General features: G+C 37.6%; 1 long non-coding RNA gene across 1 annotated transcript in view; it reads left to right on the top strand.

The window, feature by feature from the left end:
• The window catches only part of LOC140531319 (uncharacterized), a 173,734-nt gene that overhangs the window by 87,626 nt on the left and 63,511 nt on the right, over positions 1–22,597 (top strand). Inside the window, exon 3 of the long non-coding RNA XR_011976323.1 lies at positions 20,216–20,390. This is a non-coding gene — a long non-coding RNA (uncharacterized lncRNA). The remainder of the gene's footprint in view (positions 1–20,215; positions 20,391–22,597) is intronic.

The following is a 22,597-nucleotide window of genomic DNA, read 5'->3' as shown; positions in this document are numbered from 1 at the left end:
GATCTCTGTGACTTTATTTAAAATTGCTTTTCATTTGTGCATTCTTTAGTGGTGGGCAGGTCATCCAGATATTCCTGCTTGTCAATGAAACCGTGCTGAATGCATCAAGCCCCAGAACCTTGCAGAGTTCTCTAAGTGAGATCTATAATCACATAAGAGTTTTGACTTCATATAGGACAGAGTGGATGAAGGCTGTCTGTTATCTAGACTATTGTGAAATCAGGATTCTAAATCCTATCTTATTTTGTTGTGCTTCTAAAAAGCTGGACATTACTGCACAGTCATCACTTCTCTGAAAGACTGAGAAATTTTATTTCCCATGGGAAACTTGATCACTACTCAGTTTGTTGCAGTTATATTCTGTTAATGTGTTACTTGCTCCTGGAATGTTCCAGCCACACCTAACTCTGTACTATCCTTATTCATCACTCAACTTTATGCTCACTTGGTTTGTCTTCCAACTTTACTACTTCTTCCTCAACTCTGTTCTATCCACTTCTGTACTACTAGAGCAGCTAGGATGGTGCAGTGGTTAGACTACTGGTCCTAGAATCAGGAAGACCTGAGTGCAACTGTGATCTCAGATACATACCAACTGTGTGATCATGGGCAACTCACATAGTCTTTGTTCATCTCCGTTTCCTCATCTGTAAAATGGACATAATAATTGCACCTGTTGTAAGGATCAAGTGACATAATAATTATGGAGCATTTAGCACATTGCCTGGCACATAGTAAGTACTACCTAAAGTTAACTACTACGTTGTTATTGTTACTTCATTTATGTATTTGTCTTATCAATCCAGTGTTAAAGACTATACATAAATTCTTCTTTAGTCAGTCTGATGAAGGGCATAACTATAGAACTTTGTCCTTTGTAGCTATAAGAATAAAGAGCAATTTTTTTTGAATATAAATAAGAACTCACAAAGCACTAGGGGCATTTTTCAACAATTCTGGGGGCATTCCCCAAGCTGTTGCTTTCTCTGACTGGTGAGCCTAACTTGGTGGTTGTCCATCACTGACAGTTGAGGTCCATGGCGAGGTAAGACATCTTATGAATTTTTAAATAGAGACTCAATGAAGCTTGGACTCCTGCCTGAACTGCCGGTGTTGGAAGACACATGGCTGACCAAAAGTGAAAGCAAGGCTTTATCAATGAATTCTTCTGGCAAGGATCCTGACAGGCTAATGTCCCTGTCTTGTTTAAGCTGCTTGATAAGAATTGGTTCAGAGCCTGGCATTTATGTAGCTCCTTCCGGTTTAGTCTCTCAGTGGGAGTTGGTTCAGGTTTATGCTGGCTTCTAATGTACATACCTCACATGGATGTGTCTTTTTATTTCTAGTGTATGGTATGAAGGCTTCACAACCTCCATGCTTGAAATGGTTTAAGACTCTTCTGCCTAGCTTCTGGGTGTGAGCAAACTATTTATTCCTAAATGAAGGTCATAGACCTTTTGAGATAAGCCACAGCTCTGGAATCTGTTGATGTTATCTCAAAGTCTTGAACTTTGCTTCTTTACTCAAGGCTCTGTGATCTGTTTTCTCTGAGGATTGTGGAACTTCTTGGTCCTGTTCGTTGGTTCTGTTGATCTGCTGTTTGTGCTGCTGATTTGGGGGTCCTTAAATTGTTTCTTTCAGATCATTAGTCCCCCAGTTTTTTGAACTCCAGAGAATTCCAGAGAGTACGCTTGACTCTCTGAATTACTATTGCCAGTGTGCTTCTTTTCTCTTGTGGGTCTTCTCTCTCTGTGCCCCTTCACTCTAGATGAATATGGGATAGTGAACCTGTCTCTGAGCAGCAAATTCTCTGACCAGCCACTCTGAGTCCCTTGAAAACTTGGCTAAGTCTATTTTGTATTGGGTGTGCTTTCTGGTACTATGAGAAGGGCGAACTCCCAGGTAACCTTGACATCCCTGAAAAAGAAGACATTTATCTTATATCACGTACACTCATAGTTCTAGAAACTGTGAGTTTTAGGAGAAGTAGAATTTTTATCCTTAGGAATCTAGAAAGAATCATTTAATCTAGATAGGATAATGTACTTAGAAAAGGAAAATAAATGCCATTTCCAGGAGCACACCTTAGCTGTTACTGAGAAAACATGTAAAAAGAATTTAACTATCTGTGGCAAGAAGAACACTTTGAAGAATTAATTTAGTGCTGAGAGTTTGCAAGAGCCACAACCATAATGAATCTAAGAAAAAATAGCTATTTTATTATTTTTGTGGTTGCATGGTTGAATGATTGCTGGAGAGTGATTTTTTTCCCCTCCCACTTTACTTTTCAGTGAGAAAGGGAAGACTCTCTAATGGAACTGGAATCAGTTAAAACTTAGTTTAAACAGAGAACTTCCCTTCCTGTCATCTATCCAATCAGAAGGCAGGAAGAAAGATGATGTAAAGTTTTTGAGTTCATGGGATAAGACATGAGTGAAATGAATTAAATCAAGCATATTCTTTTGAATATGAACTTGTATGTTGTAATGGGAATAAAATTGCATTTATATTGACTTGTCATCATAATGTTCCTCTGGATTAACTATAGATTGTCCAATTAGAAATTTAGAAAATCGAACATTTGCAATTAGCCACTTTTTTCATACTTATTTTTTTTTCTGACTCTCCTTGTATCTCCCATGGAAATTTTCAAGGTTTAAGATTTCCTCAAACCCTATGCTCACTTTATTTCCTATATCATAAAAATCCATTTTGGGGCACTTAGTTGCAGAAAAGAAAGCTTTTTTTTAACTGCTTTATTTTCTTTCAAGGCAAATGGTTCAAAATAATTGATTATTATTGAATAATTGTTTGAATTCTCTGAATTCTTTGAATTCTCTCCTAGTGAGCGTTGCTCTTTAATTTTTTTTATATACCGACCTTAAGGGGTAGTTTCTTTTAATTCTTAGAAAATAGTTACAGGGAAGGTTTAATCCATTGAGAACTGTATGTATGTGTGCATATGTATATGTGTATATCTGTGTGTGAAATGCTTTATATTTAGCAGGAAAAGTTTAATTTCTTCATTGGATTGCATCTGAGTAAGTGATCTTCTTGAATTGAATTGATGAGGATGATGATGAACAGCCGCTAGCATTTTTGTAGCATCTGCTACATGGCAGGTACTGTGCTAAGCACGTTATGTATATGATTTCATTTGATCCTTACCATAGTAGGTAGGTGCAATCATTATCATCTGTATTTGACAACTGAGAAACTGGAGCAAAGACAGGCTGTGTGTGGCCCAAGGTCACACAGCTAGTGATTCTGTGGCTGAATTTGAACTCCTCCTGACTCTAGGGGCATTGCTTTATCCTCTGTGCCACCTGGCTACCCTAGCTCCTAGTGACGGAAAGCAAAGCATAGATAGACCTACCTGTAATTACTTAGGGCCCTAAAGGGAATTAACTACAAAAAGTTAAAATGTGTTTGGAAGTCTGGAACTATCATATCTGACCCAGCAATAAAAGAATTTGCTTGAGTCAAGAAATTTTATAAGGAGTTGAAGTACCATAGAGCCAAAAGGAAGCTTGTTGCTGCCTGAGTACTAGAACACATATTTAATCATAAGAAACACAATATCTAGAGATTTAATTGTCTAATACAAAAAAGTGTGTTAATTTGCAAGAGGGATAGAAAGAGTGGTGAAAAAGAAAACTAAGATTAATGGTTTTAAATAGGAACATGTGAAATATGATCTGCCAGTAGAAAAGTAGGAGGTTGGGAAATTAATAGAAGTACCCCTTTCCTTCCCTCCTCCCCAAAGGAATATTACAAGCATGCAAAAAAGGGAATATTTGTTTTAGAGCCTGTTTGAATTACAAGACATTTGTTAGTTATTGTAGACATAAAATGCAATGGGAGGATCAAAGTTAGAAACTGAGGGAAAAAACAGAATTTTGAATGAACACAGTGGATGTTTGAAGCATAGTGAAAACATAATAATTGCTAAAGTGACAGTCCAGACAGTGGAAGTAAATCAAAATAGAAAAGCAGAGGTAGGAATTTTAAAGTGCGATTTTGTGTATAGCAGGCATTCACTGACTGAGATTCCAAAGTAGTGGATTCAAGTTTTGATTTTCCAATAACAAGAAGAACAAATGTGACTTTATAACTGATAAGTTAAAGGAAACTGAAACATCTTCTTGAATTTTTGGCCTGAAAAAAATGAAACCATGAATACCAAGGTTAAAAGTGAATTGAAATCTGAAATGCCCCTAGGATAGAAACAGCATACACCAAGGCTCTGCCAAGTAGTGTCCTTTGCTCTGAATACTGACCTCCCTGGCTTCATTTAAGTCCCAAGTAAAATGCCCCCTTCGGAAGGAAGCCCTCCCTAACCCCTCTTAATTCCAGTGCTTTCCTTCTTTTAATTACCTACTATTTATTCCGTATACAGCTTGCTTTGTATGTATATTTTTTCATATGGTCACCCCCATTAGCTTCTTGAGGGCGGGGACAATCTTATTCCTCTTTTTGTGTCCCCAGTGCCTAGCACAGTTCCTGGCATGTAGTAGACACAATAAATATTTACTGAATTTCATTGAATAGTCTGGTCTAGTTTTTCCTTAAAAGGTAGGGAAGCTATTTCTGAAAACTGATTGATTCAGAGAGCTAAGACTTGAGTTCCTTGTTGCCTGGGACGTAAAAAGGTCAGGCCATGAAGAGTCATGCTCTTCAGATTTGACAGATGTTGTAATGGCCAGGTGAATCAACACAGCCATTTGATCAGACATAGTCCTACATCCAGGTGATGGGAAGTGCTAAGTCAGGAAGACCATCCCAGGAGTCTATATCCACTTGGAAATGGTTCAAATATTGAACCAGTACTGAATCCCTGCTGAATGTCTTTTCCACATAAGTAAACTGTCAAGATGGTCTATGAGCTTCTCATTTTATTCCATTCCTGAACTATACTGGCCTGAGTCATGCTGGACCTATAACAGTCCCTATATATTTTAATGAATATTGAGTAGCGTTCTAAATATTAGAAAATGAGATTTGACTTTAAAGTTTTTGATTATTTATGAAAAAAAGCTATGTGGAATTCATAAATTTGTGTACCTAGCTATGAATTTACTTTTATAAAACACTTATAATTTGCCTTTTCTACTCTGTATGTTAAAATTTTCTTTTTTTTTTTGTTTTATGTTAAGTTCAAAATGTAAATTCTTTTGTGAAAAGAAAAATTGGGCTTCTTCCAAATGTTTTCTTTTGCGGCCTACCAGTATTGTATGAGCTGCCCTATTTGCCAAGGCCATCGTTCTTGAAGTTTGTAAGAGCAAAGGTAGCTTACTCCTATCCCAGTGGTGGAGACTTTTTGCAAGTATACAGGTTGATTTTATTCAATGTATAAATTCTATTCCTATAAGAATGTATGTAAGTATTTAGGGTGGGCAGAAGCCTATCCCCATAAAGAGCATATATTGTCATGATCAGTAAAAAATACTTGTAGGAATTTATTCCTAGGTATCTTATTGTCTGTCCACAGTGGCAATGGTACTGATTTACTTTATAGCCCCAAGTTGTTATGGTAGTGACCATGACCCACAATCTGATATCAGGTTAGCAGATGCTTTTGTTTGGGAGCAAAAAAACACAGATACACATAGATACAGATCTCTTTAAGTCTTTTTTTCAAAGAACAGATCCTGAAGAAAACTTCATGTACACTCAGAAAAGATTTTTTTTCTATCTGTAATAACCTTGAAATCAGGCTTATTTGAATTTTAGTTTTCTGGGACAGACTAACTTTCTGTGATGGAAAGAAGGTGGAAGTAACTTGAAGGGTATTTTGTTAGCAATGGAATGGGAATTTCATGGGGCACAATGCAAGGAGAGAATAGAGTGGCATGGGGACACAGGATGCATGGGATTACTATGGTATGAAGGAATACGGAGGGATAATAGAGAAAAGGAACCTCTTCTTGGGCAGCCTGTGTTTCTGAGTCAGAGATTCTGGTGGATAAAAAAGATGGTACCAGAGAAGGTGCCAATAGACCTGTCTAGGCTTTGGCCCAGTTCCTACTCTGGTAGCCAGGGAGCTTGGTGGAAAGGAATAGGGGCCAGAAGCTAAGCGTGAAGAAGCCTGAAGAAGGCTAACCCTCACTGATTACAGAAGACTGAGGCATGACTGATTGATTCACCTTGCCTTCATGAGTGAGGGCAGCTCCACCTCATGGTTCTGGCTCCAGTATTGTGAAGTTTTTCCCCGTTTGATTGGCTCAAATAGTTGTGTAATGGATTGTGGGAGGAGTCATCTCTTTTTCTGTTGATGAATGATTTATGCTACTGTGATACAAATGCTATAAGAGGACACAGCTCTTTTTTTTTCTGATCCATAGATGGGAGCTACTTACAGCCTTTTAACCCTTTTGCCTATCTATAGAAAGTAAGGATCAGATAGAAATGTAGGGTTTCCCTTCCTGGGACTATTGATAGTTGCTTTGGGGCAAGTCACATGGGAACTGCATGTTGTCCACTATTTAGAAGTTGGGCAGAGGGGAACCATATGGTCTGAGTGGGGATAGTTCTTGAATCCCAGCTTTTGAAGGAGTTCTTCCTTAGGGGTTGTATCTTTGACAACCTTACATTCTAAAGTCACAGAGTTCAACTTTCTGTCATGGAAGGGGGACTTCCTGGAAAGCTCCTGATCCCAGAATATGACCTTCCAAAAGAGAAGGGAATTGCTGGGATAGTGTCAGCCTCAGGATTCCTTTTCTACAAATATCAAGTTCAAGAGTACCAGAATATGGCCTTCTATATAGAAAGAGATAACTTCTTGGACAGAGAAAAACATTACATACATGGCTCCACAAACAGGGGAACAGTAAGGAACTAAAAACAAGGTATGGGAATATAAGAGACGTGGGCTTTGGACTCTATTGCCCTGAGTTACTTAATTGTTCAGCATCCAACAATGTGTTTCCTCTGAAAATTATTACCATTTCTTTCCCTCAGAATATCACCATAAGGGTGGATGTTTGTATGGGTCTCCAGTTGGTGAAATAAGAATTCACTTGAATGTTTTTCTAGTAAACCTTGTTTCATTTCCAAAGGGAGTCTAAAATATAAGATGCTACTACCAATCTAGAAAACTCCATGTGTCACTATGGAAAACTGAACTCACTGAGGAGGGAGAATAATTATGTTGTTTGTATCTGGATGTGTGTGTGTGTGTGTGTGTGTGTGTGTGTATGTGCATCCACACACACGCTTCCATGTCTGCGTGCTTTATGAATTTATTGTATTATTTTAAAATATATTTTTGTATTTTTTTGTAAGGTGATAAAAAGCTGACCTGTATTGATATATGCATTATCTTGAATACTTCTAAAGAATCTAAGGATCCCATTGACCCTCATATACGAAGGCTTAGACATGAGTCGTAGTTCATGTTAGAATTTCCAAGGGTAAACTTTAGTTTTAGACAAAACAATCTAAAGAGATGTGGTTTCATGGGCTTCCTTATATATTCAGTCTAGTCTGTGCAAGCCCAGAGCTTGGAATGCTGGGACCATTGAAAATCTATGTGCTACGCTTTAACAGTGGGTGTACCCCCAATACACTGTTTTTAGCACTCTCCTCTCCTCTCCTCTCCCCTCCTGTTCTCTCCTCTCCTGTCCTCTGCTCTCCTCTCCTGTCCTCTGCTCTCCTCTCCTTTCCTCTCCTCTCCTCTCCTCTCCTCCCCTTCCTCTTTTTCTCTAATGGCTTCCTACTGCCTCTAAAATAAAATTAAAATTCCTTATCCTGACATTTAAAGCTCTTCACAATCTGACTTTCTAAACTAGGCCCTAGTAGTGGGACCTTAGGGAGAAATGGAATTCTAGAAGGATTTTTAGTCATTGAAAAACATTCATTAAATGCTTGTTTCCAGGCAGCATAGTGTTGGATTCTATACAGCCATTCAGTTAGACAGTCCTTGTCTTACCTCTTGAACAAGTGAGAGAAATTCATTATGAAATAGATTATCTATTATTCTTATTATCTTGAACACACTTCTTCACACATGGAACCTGTAGACTGCCAGTGCCTAGAAATTTGGAGTATGTGCAGTTGTGGGATTTTGAGGTTCATGGGATCATAGGGTCACATGATCATTAAATCATGGGATTTAGAAGTAGATCATTTAGTCATTTATAGATTTATTACTAGGGGAAGGGGCTAGCCAGTGATCTCAGTACTTATGAGCATAAGGCTGATGCAGTGATTTTCTGGAGCACGTACAGATATTCTAAACTGGTTCTGGTCCAGTACCCACATGGTAAAAAACAGCCTCTTTGATTTGCTGTGGAGTCAGAGCTGGAGTGAATTTAGAAAGTCCTATTAAGCCTGTCCCTTGAAATCTCTTTCCTTCCTGTATGACTGTTTCAGTAAGAAAAGAGAGACAGTGATGTAAGGAGAGAGGCACTCTTCATGTGAGGCTGACATGTAGTCCATCAACATGGGCCCTGGTTCTTTGCCATGTCATTTGTTCTTTCTTGTTTTAGGGGAAGGAGATTGGAGATGGCTCTGGCCTCGTCAGCTTTGAAAGATGAAGAGGACCAGGAGTGGAATACATGTTAGGTATTTGCAGCCAGTCTAGGATCAAGGCTTTTGGGACTCAGTAAGATGGTAGCTAAGATACACAGACTCAACCAACAGACAAATTTGTATGCCAGCTTGGTGAGGCTAATGCTCTCTATTATTATTTTTTTTATGTTTGAGCCTATATTTCAGTTTTCCAGAGACTAAAGTAGTATGGAGAAGAGCATGCCCCTCAGGTATTGGGGGAAAATGTTCATATTTCTTTCTTGCTATGATTGCAAAATGAACATTACTTTGTAAAAAGCTAACTAATGTTAATTGGATAAGGGAACTGAACCATCAATAAATGGATGCTAACAGTGGCAAGGAAATACTCCAGAATAGGAGCTCAAGCCAATAGCTTTATAGACGTTTATGAGTTGTGTCTTCCCTGAGCCAGTCACTTAACCTATTTCTGACCCCATTTCCTCATCCATAAAATGAAAACAATAGTAGCACCTATCTCTCAGGGTTATTGGGAGGCTCAAAGGAGATAATATATGTAATGTTCTTTGCAAACACTGAGGCACTATATAAATGCTAGCTGTCACCTCTGAACAAGGATGCTGGTAAATGTTTAACAACCAGCTTTCTAGGAAAAAAAGTTACACATGACATACTTTTAAGTTTCATCTGCATTATTAACATTTTCTCCATCACTTTCTTAATGTCTAGACAATAAAAAAGTAAATCAAGCCCCAGATTATAGACTTTGCTGATTTTCGGGGGAAATGCTCATACTGAAGATTTAACAGTCAGTTTGGGTTGGCACCAGCATATCCTTGCAGGTGACAACCTTATGATTTTCCCAAGGTCAGAAGCCCTGGAGTTCCAATTGGAGTGACAGCAATGTCCTTGCAGCAGCAGTGACTGTCAGCTACAATTGCATTGAAAGCTGGGAGATGCATCAGTGACAATCCAGATACCCAGAAGAAAGCCAGCTTTAGGACTCTAGGGGAGTGTGACCCTTGGAGGTCAGCAGAAAGCTACCCCTAAAAGGGAACTTCATGAAGATTCCATAAAGAAAGAAAAAGATTTTCGGTAATCAGGAGCTGTGGGTTCACACTTTGGCCACCAATGTTCTTTATCTCCCAGAGGCCTTGTGTTTAAAAGGAGATTGTACCCTGGTTAGAGTGGATTTTTTGTTACAGCTATGTTTGCTGTAAATATCCTTTCTAAAAGCTAATTACTCCAATTTGGTAATTAGTAGGGAGTATATAGAGGCTCATGGATGACAATATTAGAAATCTTAGCCCCTTTGGGTAACCCTTAGAACCTGAGAGGAGAAATAGTCAACCACCACCTAAAGTCCCGTCTCAGCAGCATGAGTGGGAGATGGATATTAGCCCTGGAGGCAGTACTGCATGCTCATCTTAAGCATTTATAATATTAAAATTTGCATTGTATTTATCTTTATTTGAATAATTAAACTTTAGAATTGAATGTGCTCTAGACACCATTTAATTCTTCTCTGAAGAAAATTGGAATAAAGTACTCTGTCTTGAAGCTGGAAAAGAAGAACCAGGATCTCTCCTCTCCCAGGTTCTCAGCAACTCTGCCCCTCATTCAGACACAAAATGTCAAGTAATCATTTTAAAGTTGACGACACTGAATCTCAGAAGGGCTAAGTGAGCTTTTCATGGTTGTCATGGAGAGTTTTAGCGTCACAGCTTGCGCTAGCAATCCAGTGTTCCTTCTACCACATGACCTAGGACTTTTATATCTCATTTATTTTTGTATTTACCCAGGGCATAACACTTTACAGAGAGGACACCAAGTAAATATTGGTTGGATCAATGGATTTAATTTAGTTCCAAGAATTAATGAATGAGCGAACAAATTGAGACTAACTTGGCAATAGTGGTAAAATTTTTAGGGGAGAAGGAAGGTGATACATAATCCAGTAGAAAAGCAGTAGAGTAGGGGAAAGGCTGAGTTTTTGAATAGAAAATAGAACCAGGAGAATAAAGGAATAAGAGTTAATGCCCTAGATATAGCAGCATGTCTGAGGTCTTATGCCGAAAATGTTTATGGGAAAAGTTTGTTACATTTGAGTACATTTATCAGTAAAGCAGAATGTCCTGTGGGTTAAAGCATTTCCTTGCCCATCAGCAATTGAGGAAGGCTAAGTACATGTTTAAAAAGGAAATTAACTTAAATAGCATTTGGTGTATTTGAATGAGAACATACATCATTTTTGCAAAGCTCCACTGATATTCTTCAACCTGACAGCAGTATCAGACCACATTTCCTCCTCTTTCCCATAATGAATGAACTTATGAACTGCTGAGGCAGTGTCTGGGTTCCAGACATTTTAATAGTCTTGGCTCTAATCTAACCTTCAGCCTAGAGGAATTCCTGTTAATTTTGTTTATTTTCATTATTAAACTTTTCATTACTTTATGTCACTTGTTTTTGGTGAAAGCAACGGGTAGTTTCCATTTAAAACACGGGCACTTTTGTACTGAGTACGGCCAGTCTTGAAGTTACCCAAAACCAAATGAGAACAAAAATGCGAATTACGTTACATGCAACAAAAAAACTTTAATAACTTGAAATATTGTCTGTCTTTAGTTTCAGTCACTAAGGCTGGGTTTGTGAGTATGCAAAGAATGTAAGTATTGCTTACACTGAGAGGTGACTGTTAACTTCCATTGTTGCCACACTGTACTATACCATAAAACTAACCCTTATTTTCTGGCAACACATGCTTCAAACATGTTAAGGAAAAGTTTATTATTTTTTTTAATGTGGAACAAATTCTTGATTACACATATATGTATAGGATGTGTGTGTGTGTGTGTGTGTGTGTGTGTGTGTGTGTGTGGTATGGGTATGTATATGTGTGTGCATTGCCCATGTAGGTTATGTATGTCTACATGGGTCTGTCTAAGATAAAGATTGCAGGAAGGCATGAATGGATGTCTCAAGAATTTCTTCTGCTCATTCTTCTCCAAGGAAAATTTTGATCCCTGTCATACAGAGAGGAAAAGACTGGGGGCCTGAGACTGGTCTCTCTGCTTTCCATAGAGAGGGGGTACCAGGCTAACATTATATCTCTCTGCCCCCCACAATATTGTTAGTCTAGGGAAAGGAAATTTTAAGTTCAACCTCCTCTTTTGTCTGCTATTCCTTAATAGGGAGGGATACCCCAAGCTATAGATCCAAGACGACTCCTTTGTCACCAAATGTCAGTTATGCAATGACACAGAGTATAGAGCAAATAAACCAATCTAAGTTGACTGCAAATACAAATCAGAGAAATTATGTAGAGTAAAATATACCAGAAAATACAGAGTGAATGAGCTCTCCCTACTGTTTATGATGTACCTCACCTCAGCCATAGAAGAGAGAGTCCCAGATCTCACTCAAGGGGAAATTCCCCCAAGTCTCCAGTGTAGTAAGCTGGAGATAGGAATATGGTGGAAGCACTGGCTTCTCTGCATGTTAACTCTTTCCTTTTTGGGATCCCTCCCTGAAGAGAATTGGAATCAAGAGTTTTGTCTTGAATATGTGTAACACCAGACACGGAAGCATACCTGGGGACTGGCTGCTGCTGTGAATAATTTTAAGGGCCTAATCGCATAGTGTAATGAGCTCTCTATTTATTCAGCAATAAACTAAACATTGTTCAATAAAGTAAAGCATAACATTCATAGTAGTATCCTTAAGCAAAACATATTATCTAATACATATATGTATATATGTATGTATCTCATAACACTCAACATGTCATATGGCGCATAGCATTTATCACTGCATCCTCAAAATCAAGAGGTCCCAGGTTAGGGTCTTCTCTAGCATGATGCATCCTTAAGGGGTAGCAGAAAATACCACAGCATCCATCCCTAGATCACTGTGAAAACAATTTCCTTAATCAATACACAGTGTCCAGATAAAGTCCTCTCTCATCTTGACTTGAGGCTGACTTCCAAACCCCATGACTCCTCCTCCAGGGGCTCCTCCTCCATGGGCTGACTGCTCCCAGCTCTTGCCTGGCTTTACATGCAGGCAGCTCTCTGCTCCTGCTCCTTGTCTCAACTCAAAGGGACTGATCCATTCCAAACTCTTCCTGCTTCTGCCTGACAGCAGGTTCCAGAGCCTCCTGCCTGCAGCTTCTGTTTCTAAGAAAACGAAGCTTAACAAGGGCTATAACAATATTTATACACACAACCAGCACCAACCCCTCAGTTCACTCATAAAGACCAACAGACAAGGCTTCTGTCTGAGGATTCAACACAGATCAAGAGACAGGGCTTCTATCTGAGAATCAACACAGATCATCAGACAGGGCTTCTGTCTGAGGATTCAACACAGACCAACAGACAAGGCTTCTATCTGAAGAACTGACACAGATCAGTGGACAGAACACTGACATCACATTCTTTCTGTTAGATATCCCCACAAGCAAGCTTCCCTAGCCTGCTCACCACAGTCACTTCTCTCTCAACTTTGTTTTTCTCCTCTCTCAGCTTTGCTTCTCTCTCTAAGCAGTACAACATACATACATACACATGTACATACATACATATATATGTATGTATATACACTGTTTCCAATCAAAGATTCTTGATTGATTTAATCAAAAGTAAGACTCAATCAAAGGGACTTGATTGGCTAAAACTTAATCCAGAAAAAATAGCAAAAAATCCTACTTCGCTTGCTGTTCTGGAAGCTAGAAGAAACAGGATCTCTCCTCTCCCAAGTCCTCACCAAATCTATCCATCACTCAGGTACAAAACAACAAGTTAAAAGAATCTAATGCAAATGGAATTGAGCCCTGGGATAAACATTCCTATCCATTGATTCCTGTTGATTTCATCTTATAGATACTTAATTCAAAATAAATAAATGTAGCTACTCTATAGTAAAGGGCACCAAATTTTTTAGATTAGAATTTTCAAAAAAAAGTTTTGATTCTACATTGCGCAAACTGAAACAGGATACATTTAGTTAGGCTTGGACCATTTTCACCATTAATTTCCATAGATCCAGGAAACACATTGGTATACTTGATCCTATTACTTGACTATAAAACCATTTAAAATTGCATACCAGGTAGATGTAAAATGTAGATGTTCAAACACCTCCTATTCTTTAGGTATCATAGCTTCTCTAAAGACCCAGAACATGTATGTAGCAAACTTTTGGAGACATGGATAGCAATTATTACCGTGATAGACAATGGCAAGAGTATCAGTTAATAGAGAATCTTAGCTAATAGATTCCAGATAACTAAGCACATATCTTAGTGTCAGTGCTTTCAAGGTATTCTCTTCTGAATCGTCACTTTCATTTTTTCTAATTTACTTCTTTGAAAGTTACATTTTAATAATTGTTTAACTTTGCAATGTTCAAGTAACCCGCAATATTATTTTATTATATTCATAAATCTAGTGAGGCCTTAGGAAATCAGTTCAACAATACCTCAAAAAAAGTTTACAACAAGTTCATTTTGTTAATGAAAAACTTACAGCTAGGTGCCTAGGTGGTGAAATGGATAGAGTATAGACCTAGAGTCATGAAGACCTGAGTTCAAATGTAGCCTTGAATACTTACTATCTATGTGACCCTGGGCAAGTCACTTAACCTCTGTTTGCTTCAGTTTCCTTATCTGTAAAATGGGAATAATAAGTATTAGCACCTACTTTTCTAGGGTTGCTATAAGGATCAAATAAGATAATATTTGGAAAAGTGCTTAGCACACTGCCTGGCACATAGCAAGTGCTCTTTAATGTTAGCTGTTGTTAATGAAAAAAGAAACTGTATTAGATTGGTATTTGATTTAGTCTCAAGGGCTGGGGTTCCCCATTTACCATTGGAAGTATAGGTCAGACTTTGCTTGAACATAATTTCTTATGTTAATAACTTAAAAAAAAATTAGAACCATTTAGCATTGGAATAGCCTGTATCAAGAGATAGTGAATACCTTATTACTATAGGCTCATCTCTTGGAAATTCTACAAAGGAACTTTTATACAATATGGTAAGTTGTTCTGTATAGCCTCTGAGGTTTCTTCATTCTCTCTCTCTCTCTCTCTCTCTCTCTCTCTCTCTCTCTCTCTCTCTCTCTCTTTCTCTCTCTCTCTCTCTCAGGATTGAATGTCAGAGTAGATGAGAAGGGCATGGTCAAAGTGAATGGCTGGTCAGTTATTTTTCCTGTCTTTACAAATCTACCTGGTTGCTGGCTCCCAGCCACTCTCCATCTGTTTTTTCCCTTTCTGGCTGCCAGCTCAATCTTGTTTGTATTTCAATAATTTATATTTCAATATTTTAAAGATCTAGTAATTCATTGGCAGTGATACTTTCTCTGCGACAGGTTGCAGCTGCTCTATGGCTTTGGTTGATGCTCAAAGACAGTTGCTGTGGCCTGAAAAATTCATTAATAAGAAGAACCTCTTCAAAATTTATGTCCAAACAAGAGATAGAGAACGTTATGAAGTGCAAAATGTATAATTTTGATTACATTAAGTTGAAAAGTTTTTGCAGAGATAAACCCAATGCAACCAAGATTAGGAGGGAAGCAAAAACCTAGAAAAGAATTTTTACTAATAGTGTCTGTGATAAAAGCCTCATTTCTAACATAGATAGAGAACTGAGTCAAATTTACAAGAATACACGTCATTCCCCAATTGATAAATGGTCAAAGGATATGAACAGGCAGTTTTCAGAGGAAGAAATTAAAGCTATCTATAGTCATGTGCAAAAATACTCTAAATCACTATTGATTAGAGAGATGCAAATCAAAACATCTCTGAGGTACCACATCATACCTATCAGGCTGGCTAACATGATAAAACTGGAAGATGATAAATGTTGGAGAAAATACGGGAAAGTTGGAACACTAATTCATTGTTGGTGGAGCTGTGGGCTGATCCAATTATTCTGGAGAGCAATTTGGAACTATGCCCAAAAGGCTGCAAAAATGTGCATACCCTTTGACCCAGCAATACCACTTCTAGGATTGTATCCCAAAGAGATCATAAAAATGGGAAAGGATCCCACATGTACAAAAATAGCAGCTCTTTTTGTGGTACCCAAGAACTGGAAATTGAGGGAATGCCCCTCAATTGGGGAAAGGCTGAGCAAGTTGTAGTATGTGAATGTAATGGAATACTATGGTGCTATAAGAAATGATGAACAGGAGGACTTCAGAAAAACCTGGAAAAACTTACATGAACTGATGCTGAGTGAAATGAGCAGAACCAGGAGAACATTCTACACAGTAACAGCCACAGTATGCAATAACTGTTTCTGATAGACTTGGCCCTTAACAGCAAGGCAAGGACCTAAAACATTCCCAAAGGATTCTTGAGGCAAAATGTCATCCACATGCAGAGAAAGAACTGTGGAATTGGAATGCAGAATGAAGCAGACTATTTTCCCTTGTGCTTTGTTTTTTTTTTTTCTCATAGTTTCTCCCATTTGTTTTAATTCTTTTATGCAACATGACTAATGTGAAAATGTGTTTAATAAGAATGTATGTGTAGAATCCATATATAAGATTGTGTGCCATCATGGAGTGGAAGTGCAGAAGGAGGGGGAGAAAATTTAAAACTTATGGAAGTGATTGTTATTGAAATCAAAATAAAACAAATAAATGAATTATATTAAAAAAAAGAAGAACCTCTCCAAATGAGCTAGGCTAATTCTCAGAAGACAGGCTGCAAGGCTGCTATCAAATCCTTACTGCTTATGAACCAATGCAGAACTTTTCAGATGATTTATTTTGAATAGATTTGACAAAGATTGAATAAATCCATCTCAATGAAGTCCACATGCTTAGTTACAAAGATAGCCTTTTCCTTCTTTTTGCCTATCTTCCTGCCCTCCTCCCCTCCCATATACTGAGAATACCTTATTCCCTTCCCCTTTTCTTTTCCCCACCCTCCCTGCCCCAGACTAATATGTTGCAATATTATTCTGGCTCTCTTTTCAGAGAAGTAAAGCAACAACGTCAAGAACTGGAGACTGGATTTTTACTGGATGAGAACTTTAGGATTGATTTATAAAGCACAAATCTAAAATAGTGCTTGACTTTACTAGGGCACTGAACTGCTTACTCTAATTATCTGCCACATGGACTGGTCCATTTTGGGAGACAGAACATGTCATTACAATTTCACTTCAGAAATATTTAACAAGAGAAAATGTCCACTTGGAGATCATCTCGTGTTTTTTTTTTTTTTCCCTCACCACCCTCCCTTTCCACCTTTGCAGTGTGGAATACAGTATGATATGGTGAATTAGACCCTAGAATTAGAAACAGGAGACTCATGGTCTTGATTCTGTCGTATACTTCCTCTGTAACCTTTGGCAAATCACTTAATTTCTGTAAGACTCAATTTCCTTAATGATTAATTTGTAGATCAGTATGACAGTAATTTCATACTCATTTTATCTTCCGCTTAAAAGTTGTGAGTTACTAAACCAGCTCTCCGTATGTTTTCAGGGAAAAATCTTTTTGGTCAGGGACTACTTTACTTTAATTTATACTTAACTTATACATTCATATCCTAAAATATCTAAAATTGAAATTTTTCACTTAAAAACCATGAAATATTGCTACAGTTTGCTATTTTAGTTGAAGTGAATGCAAGTTAATCTTTAGCATGAGATTTTCTGTTAATCTTTCAGTTAGGTTAAGATGGTTATTTTTTGAAAGAAAAATTATTTTTAGAAGACCCCTAAAATCTTCAATAATTTGGAATACTGAACTAGACAATCACTCTAAGACAGTTCTGATGTAAGTGTAAAATTATGTAAAGGAACATTTTCCAAGATTCTTTTAAAATCTAGTCATATGTAAAACACTGAAATCAGTCAATGTTTGAGTGGTTTTATTATTTACAGTTACAGCTACTGGTCAGCTTAATAGACTAGAGTTCAGCAGAAAAATTTAATTTAGTACCTAAAATCAAGATAATATTATATATACTCTCAACCTCACAGGGCTATTTTGTGGACACAATGAGATCATTTATGGCATGCACTATAAAAACGTACTATTTTCCCCTTTCTTATCGATATATAGACAGCTGTGGTAGGGTGGATAGTGAACTGGTCTCTAGTTAGACAGACCAAGACTCAATTCTCAGTTTAAAACAAAATGTCTGTTACCCGGACAAGTCCCTTAACTCCTCAGTGTCTCAGAAGCTTTGTGACACTGAAAGTTTTAGATCAAGTACTCTTACCTGTGCTCGTAGAAAGACTTCCCTGTACTAATGAGATCAGGGTTCTGGGTAGGAAAAAATACTAAGTATAAGTTATCATTTTTTTTTTTACTAGAATCTTACAGTTACAGCATCCCATAATGTTCCCTCATAGTTAGAATCTTTTTTTCTGGTTTAGCTTCATTCGCTCTCTATATAATGCAGCTAAACAGAGAGCGTTTTGCTTTTAAACTAGCTTTTCAAATATTTTTATTCTAAAATAAATTCTCCGTTTGGAAAATGTAACCCTAGTGCTTATTTAATTCTTGACTGACCAAAAGAGAGAGGTTTGTCAGTCAAAATAGAAACTGACCTTAACAGACCTAACCCCATGTCTTTTTGAAAGGTTGAAAAATTTGGGCAACTTTCCCAATCCTTGTTTTAATTTCTTCATCTCTAGGTGATATAGCAGCCAGAATGCTCGAAGAAGGAAGTACTAAATATCTCATGAAAGAATTTGATTTCTAGCCCAGTTTTTAGGGATTTCAGATATACTGGATTAGATTCAAATGTGCAATTCAAAAAATAGATACTTATCCTAACAACCTTGAAATGTTGTGAGATTTAGTTATCACTTCTAATAAGGAAGGGTAGGAAGGAAGGAAAAAATATGACCATATGAAAAATCAAAACCTTCCAAATAGGACTGCCTTGGATGTTTTCTTTGTTTCTTTCTCTTCCTTCCTTCCTTCCTTCCTTCCTTCCTTCCTTCCTTCCTTCCTTCCTTCCTTCCTTCCTTCCTTCCTTCCTTCCTTCCTCTTCCTTGTTTCAGTCTCTCTCTCTTTTTCTGTCTCTGTCTTTCCATTAACATCCCTGGTGGGGGGAAGGGGCTAATAATTCTGGTACAAAACCCCACTAAAGGCATAAATCTAACTTAACTTACTTTAGTTTCTCTAAAATGTTGTATATTTTGACCAATTAGGTGATTCTTTTCAATGATAAATATAAAAGAAAAAACACCTTGATTTCCCAGTGGATGTGATAATTATCAATCTTTTTGTATATTATTCCTTAGGAGAAGATGAGGTATTTGAGAAGGTGCCAATGTCATAGTATTTTGGTAATCCAAGCCAAACTTTATATAAGGAAACTCTTCCACAACTTGTTGGCTTCAAAAATACCTCTACCACTTTCCTTGTGGTACACCCTTCTGTGGTGTACCCCTGAGCAGTCCAAGTTATCACTAAAATAGTGTAAGGCAAAACCCAGAGAGATCGAATTAGAGCTGTAGGGGACTTCAGAAGTCACCTGGTCCAATTCCCTTATTTTATAGATGAGAAGCTAAGGCCTAGAGAGATGAATTAATAGAAGCATAAAGTGGCCTCAGAAGCCAATCTGATTGCTTTGCTTTCATATGTCATGAATTTCATATTCAGAGCCAAAGGAACCTTGGAAATCATCTGGCCCTGTTGAGGAAACTGAGGACCACAGAGATTGAGTGATCTGCCAAAACTCACAAAGGTAGTAAGTAGCTTAGTAGGGGCTCAAACCCAGGTCCTCTGACTATGACTAGTTCTTTTTCCGCCATACCACAGCTGCCTGAAGAAAGAGCCAAAATAACATTGCAACAAAGGGTCACCTTAAGGTTGAGGAAACAGGAAGACATTCTTATTGTATGAAGACAGAAAAGACAGGCGAAAAGGAAAATAGTCTTTTAACTAAGCTTTTAGCTTCACAAGGGTATGCTTTGACCCTTACTGTTTAGTAAACAGTAACTTAGGAAATTAGATGAGTTAACATTTATCTGCTCTACTTTGTAATGAGCTAATTTAATTGATTAGTCCCTCTAATACTTTGGTGTTTTTATTTATCTAATCTGAAACAACTTTGCTAAAGTTTGGAGTTTTTTCCCCAAGCTTCATTTTTCTAACACCATTTGAAATAAACAGACTCATATACTCTAACTGGACTTTACTTCTATGCCTAGAAGTAAATGAAAGATCTTTCCAGTGCTGTTTATTGTGTCTGTCTTTTATTAAACTTATTTTGCTTTCCAAATCAGTGAAAATACATTATTTAGATGAATCGGACAAGAGGTTCCTTGGCTAGCTTTGCTTCTATCTCTCTGGCCATTAATGGAACAAATGACGTTTTCATATCTTAATATGGGTTCCTAGACTGGACAATCTCTCTAAAAGATTTTTTCCAGAAGAGGTACTATTTTCAATCGTACATTTTATAGATCATCTTTGCTTTACCATCTACACTGGTGACTTAGGTAGATTTGGCTCTAATATAACTTGGATCAAATCAAGAAATTTTCAATAACTGAAATATACAATCAGAATCTTCTAAAATTCTTTAAAGGAATTAGATTTTACAGAAGCATATTCTATCACACTGTTAATATTTCTACTTGTTAGGTTCAATAAGAGGTTCTGTCCTTAGGAAATAAAACTTTGAATTTTAAGAAATTTTATAAAATATTTACGTTTCAGAACTGAAAGAGAAGCTCATGAAGTGAAGAGATACTGCTGCTGTTTATGGCTAAAGGCCTTAATACAGAAAAGAAATAAACAGCCTGAAGAAAAGAACTATAATGAACAAAGTCATCAGATATTATGCAAGAGCTGCTTACTTGAACAACCAAACAGAAGCATTAACAGAATAACAGTAAGTTGTGATTTTTTTGGGGGTGGACTTTAATTAAATATTTTCTCCCCTTGTTTCCTCCCCTACTTCTGCCCCAAGCTATGTTCTCCACAGGGATATGTCTACATTAATCTGTGCACTGTTTATAATAGTGATCAGAAGTTCTAGCTCATACAAAATCGAAAGCTAGTGAACCTGGATTCTCATAAGATGCTATTTATACTGCACTCCCATTCAGAGTTAAATGGATTCCTAAATTTTAAATGCTTGGGAGCAGTGTTTTTCTTTCTTCTGAATGTAGCTCCTGAGAGGTCAGTGGGAGTCCTTTGTCTCTGTAGGGAAGAATTTGGCATTTCTGTCTAGGATATTTTTAAACTCTAAATGCAAGAAGAAAGTATGGTAGCCTTTAGTTTTTATATAGCCATTGTTTGGTTTATTAAGGAATGGTCCATAATTCTAGCATATTCTTTAGTATCTAGGTATTTAACTGATCATGATATTTTAAGACACAGGGAAAACATTTTTTTCCTGGAAATTCCAGGTTACTTGAGGCTAGGTTTATAGAAACCTGATTGAGTAGGGTGCCTAATCTCTTTATTAACTTTTATTTATGGGAAACTTGTGTCGTACATATCTTTTAAAAAACATATATGCATATACATACATACAAATATATGTTTGCTTAAATTGAATGGGTAAAACAAAACATAGTCTAATTTGATTGCAATCAGAACCTTCCACCTTACTGTACAGTCAATTTTACCAGCTTTATTAAAGGGCAATTGGAAACTATTTACCCTGTATCAAATTGGGTTAGTCAATTAACTAGCATTTATTAAGCACTTACTATGTGCTTGGACTATTTTAATTAATGGAGACACAAAGTGTAACATTTGATTCAAAGGGCCAATTATATGGGACTTTCTCCTCATTGGTGGAGACTGATTACTTAATGCCTCTTCTGACTTCCAGAGAGGAGGACAGAGTTAGAAGGAAGGAAGGAAAGAGGAGCATTGCCCAACTGTAACTGGCTAGTTGGGTCCCCAGTGGGGCAGCTTCTACTACTCACAGATTGTCCTTCATTCTCAAAGAGGACCAATGTCACCAGGAGGGTGATGCAAGTGAACTGGATTTAAGTGGGGCAGGGCTGTGCAGAGTCACCAGCCTCACTCTCTCTTCCAGAGCCATCTGGGTCCTGTGGCAAAATATAGATCAGGATGACTGGATAGGTATGGGAAATAGGCAATATAAAGGCAATATGACTGAAGATATTGTATTCACATTGTTGCAAGGTATTCGAGTTTACTGAATCAGAGAATCTCAGAGTTGAAAGAAACCACAGGGAGCATTTAGACCAATGTGTATCTGATCAAGAATCCTCTCTGCAGCATACCAGACAAGTAGTTGTCTAGCTTTCGTTTGAACACCTTCAATGAAAGAGAATCCACTACTAAACTTCCCAAGGTGGTTCTTTCCACTTTTGGACAGCTTGCATTACTAGGATATGTCTTTGTACTGTCTGAAACTGTCTCTCTTCCACTTCAAACCATGTTGCATAGCTCTGCCCTCTTGGGCCAAATAGAACAAATTTAAATAAATCCTTTTCCTATTTGATGGCCCTTCAAAGACTTGAGGCAACTTGGTACAGTGGAAAGAAGACTGAGTTTAGAGTGAGGAGGACATGGGTCCCAGATCTCCTGTTTATTCCTTGTGTTACCTTAGAGAAATGATTTAACTTCTCTAGGCCTCAGTTTCCTTAAAGAAGGTAATTTAGATGAGCTTAGTTTTTCTAGCTCTCTAAATCTATGAACCTTTTCTCCCTGCCCAACCCAAGTCTTCTTTTCTACAGGAATAACCTCTCCAGTTCCATTTAACAATCCTCATATGGCAGGTTCTTCAGTCCTCTCACTATTGTCTTTGCCTTCTTCTGGATGTGATCCAGCTTGAGTAAGTCTTGTTTAAAATGGGGCCATGCAAAATGAACTGATGGAGTCTGACCAGGCTAGAATACAGCAGAGCCTCTGTGGTGCTGAGTTCTCTCCCTTTCCTAAGTAGCCTAGAAGAGTATTAACTTTATCTCATTGCCCTGTTATATGACTCATATTAAACTTGCCATCCACTAGTGTGTGCAAATATTTTTCAAAGAAATGACTGTCTAGCTGTTACTTTACCATCTTGTACTTGTGTAGTTGGCTTTTTGAGCCAATTGTACAGCCCTGCCCCACTTA

This window comes from Notamacropus eugenii, chromosome 3 (assembly GCF_028372415.1).
Source record: "Notamacropus eugenii isolate mMacEug1 chromosome 3, mMacEug1.pri_v2, whole genome shotgun sequence".
In the NCBI taxonomy this organism is placed as follows: domain Eukaryota; kingdom Metazoa; phylum Chordata; class Mammalia; order Diprotodontia; family Macropodidae; genus Notamacropus; species Notamacropus eugenii.
The sequence above is the reverse complement of the archived record's forward strand: the minus strand, read 5'-3'. Positions and strand labels throughout refer to the sequence as shown.